This window comes from Schistocerca serialis, chromosome 4 (genome assembly GCF_023864345.2).
Source record: "Schistocerca serialis cubense isolate TAMUIC-IGC-003099 chromosome 4, iqSchSeri2.2, whole genome shotgun sequence".
NCBI lineage: Eukaryota > Metazoa > Arthropoda > Insecta > Orthoptera > Acrididae > Schistocerca > Schistocerca serialis.
Genome location: NC_064641.1, coordinates 337007059 through 337010667, shown reverse-complemented (window position 1 = coordinate 337010667; position 3609 = coordinate 337007059). Strand labels below are relative to the sequence as shown.

The 3609-nt window shown below is 45.5% G+C and overlaps 1 pseudogene; it reads left to right on the top strand.

Annotated features, from left to right (window-relative positions):
* The first annotated feature begins 932 nt into the window (after nt 1–932).
* Nucleotides 933–1050, top strand: LOC126476246 (5S ribosomal RNA; annotated as a pseudogene).
* Nucleotides 1051–3609: the final 2559 nt, after the last annotated feature.

Here is a 3609-nt window from a genome sequence, read left to right as displayed (position 1 = left end):
TTGATAGTAAAACCAGTGGTAGATAGCTGATATTAATTTAATTTGCTGCGCGATAATGTTAAAACTAATGCCAGGGGCATATGCCACATTAAAATCAGCATCAACTTAAAAGTAGGGTTACTGTAGCAATCCGCTATCATGGAATGGAATATTTTTTAAAACTTTGTTTGCGAGTTTCGCGCATAGCCCATCATCATGTCGACTGTGACCAAAACGCATAAGAAAATGAAGTTTTAACAACTAGCTGCTGTTATTAGCGATCAAATGCATAAGAAGTGAAAAAGACGTGCTCAGTACTCACATAATTATCACCTATCTCCTGCACGACTTTATGTGGCATATTAAACTAATAACAGATTAAGTAGTTATATGTCATCAATTACAAAAGTGAGTTTTTCGGAAACAGTGAAGTCACAGAAGAAAACCAATTCATAAAATCAGTTCGATACCTACTTCCATAGTTCGACATCCAGTTTTGTAATATAATATTCATGATAAGGAAGCATGAAGTCTCATAAAATCGTCTCTCGAAAACGGATGGAAGTCATGTGCTACGGTATACCTAAATGCTGCTGAGACAAATTTCAATAGCACTATAAAGCAACGATATGGTTCCTTACCCTTCCTCAAGTTTTTAAAATGAGTTCTTGGCTATTCTTATATCGAAGGCAAAACATAACTTACATTTTGAATGATGAAGTACACTACTGTATGAGCAAAGCATAATCTAAATCGCATATCCTCTTTGTTTAAAATGGTTTCGGCTCCTTTCTACAGCTTCGTGTATAAAATACGTAGACGTTAATATCTGATGATGCGCACCACCTGATGCCAGTGGTAGTTATTATCGTCTACATATTTTAAATGTAAAGCTAGCTTAATGGCACCAAAATTGGCCATGGCAAGAGAATGATATACCGTGAATCTGCTTTGCCAACGGCCTTGTCTCAATGGTAACACCGGTTCCCGTTAGATCACCGAAGTTAAGAACTGTCGGGCTGGGCTAGCACTTGGATGGGTAACCGTCCGGTCTTCCGAGTGCTGTTGGCAAGCGGGGTGCACTCAGCCCTTGTGAGGAAACCTGAGGAGCTACTTGATCGAGAAGTAGCGACTCCGGTCTCGTTAACTGACATACGGCAGGAGAGTGGTGTGCCCAACACATGCTCCTCCATATCCGCATCCAGGGACGCCTGTGGACTGAGCAACCCTACTTTTAAGTTGATGCTGATTTTAATGTGGCATATGCCCCTGGCATTAGTTTTAACATTATCGCGCAGCAAATTAAATTAATATCAGCTATCTACAACTGGTTTTACTATCAATAAAATTTTAACAAGTGAATTTTATTAGCGTCAAAAAACGCGGTAAAAAGATATGCTCACTAATCTGCCATCTCCCTTGAGTGTATCATGTAATATCGTTATAACGGTTTGATCAGCTGCTTACGACCAGCTGAGACACAAGATAGGGACTGCAACTGCTGTGTTCGGATGCAGGCTGAGTTGGCATCCCTTCGCTCCCAGCTTCAGGCAGTGTTGGCTTCGGTCACACAGCTTGAGGCTGTTGCCAATGGGCATCACTGTGGGGGTCCGGATGGGGGTTTGTCGGGGACGGCCAGCTCGTCCCACGCATCCCCTGATCCGACTACGACTGTGGTTGCCCGGGATACTGCCCGCATTGAGGCTGACCCCTCACCTGTGGTAGAGTGGGAGGTCGTTTCAAGGTGTGGCAGGGGGCGAAAGACATTCCGGAGGGCTGAACGGAAAGCCTCTCCAGTTTGTCTGACGAACCAGTTTCAGGCTCTGTCTCAGGCTGATACTGATCTTCGGCCTGACATGGCTGCTTGTCCTGTTCCAGAGGTTGCCCCTCAGTCTGCAAAATCCGGGCAGTTGCAGAGGGTGGGCTTACTGGTAGTTGGGAGCTCCAACGTCAGGCGCGTAATGGGGCCCCTTAGGGAAATGGCAGCAAGAGAGGGGAAGAAAACCAATGTGCACTCCGTGTGCATACCGGGGGGAGTCATTCCAGATGTGGAAAGGGTCCTTCCAGATGCCATGAAGGGTACAGGGTGCACCCATCTGCAGGTGGTCGCTCATGTCGGCACCAATGATGTGTGTCGCTATGGATCGGAGGAAATCCTCTCTGGCTTCCGGCGGCTATCTGATTTGGTGAAGACTGCCAGTCTCGCTAGCGGGATGAAAGCAGAGCTCACCATCTGCAGCATCGTCGACAGGACTGACTGCGGACCTTTGGTACAGAGCCGAGTGGAGGGTCTGAATCAGAGGCTGAGACGGTTCTGCGACCGTGTGGGCTGCAGATTCCTCGACTTGCGCAATAGGGTGGTGGGGTTTCGGGTTCCGCTGGATAGGTCAGGAGTCCACTACACGCAACAAGCGGCTACACGGGTAGCAGGGGTTGTGTGGCGTGGGATGGGCGGTTTTTTAGGTTAGATGGCCTTGGGCAAGTACAGAAAGGGTAACAGCCTCAACGGGTGCGGGGCAAAGTCAGGACATGCGGGGACCAAGCAGCAATTGGTATTGTAATTGTCAACTGTCGAAGCTGCGTTGGTAAAGTACCGGAACTTCAAGCGCTGATAGAAAGCACCGAAGCTGAAATCGTTATAGGTACAGAAAGCTGGCTTAAGCCAGAGATAAATTCTGCCGAAATTTTTACAAAGGTACAGACGGTGTTTAGAAAGGATAGATTGCATGCAACCGGTGGTGGAGTGTTCGTCGCTGTTAGTAGTAGTTTATCCTGTAGTGAAGTAGAAGTGGATAGTTCCTGTGAATTATTATGGGTGGAGGTTACACTAAACAACCGAACTAGGTTAATAATTGGCTCCTTTTACCGACCTCCCGACTCAGCAGCATTAGTGGCAGAACAACTGAGAGAAAATTTGGAATACATTTCACATTAATTTTCTCAGCATGTTATAGTCATAGGTGGAGATTTCAATTTACCAGATATAGACTGGGACACTCAGATGTTTAGGATGGGTGGTAGGGACAGAGTATCGAGTGACATTATACTGAGTGCACTATCCGAAAATTACCTCGAGCAATTAAACAGAGAACCGACTCGTGGAGATAACATCTTGGACCTACTGATAACAAACAGACCCGAACTTTTCGACTCTGTATGTACAGAACAGGGAATCAGTGATCATAAGGCCGTTGTAGCATCCCTGAATATGGAAGTTAATAGGAATATAAAAAAGGGAGGAAGGTTTATCTGTTTAGCAAGAGTAATAGAAGGCAGATTTCAGACTACCTAACAGATCAAAACGAAAATTTCTGTTCCGACACTGACAATGTTGAGTGTTTATGGAAAAAGTTCAAGGCAATCGTAAAATGCGTTTTAGACAGGTACGTGCCGAGTAAAACTGTGAGGGACGGGAACAACCCACTGTGGTACAACAACAAAGTTAGGAAACTACTGCGAAAGCAAAGAGAGCTTCACTCTAAGTTTAAACGCAGCCAAAACCTCTCAGACAAACAGAAGCTAAACGATGTCACAGCGTAAGGAGGGCTATGCGTGAAGCGTTCAGTGAATTCGAAAGTAAAATTCTATGTACCGAGTTGACAGAAAATCCTAGGAAGTTCTGGTCTTACG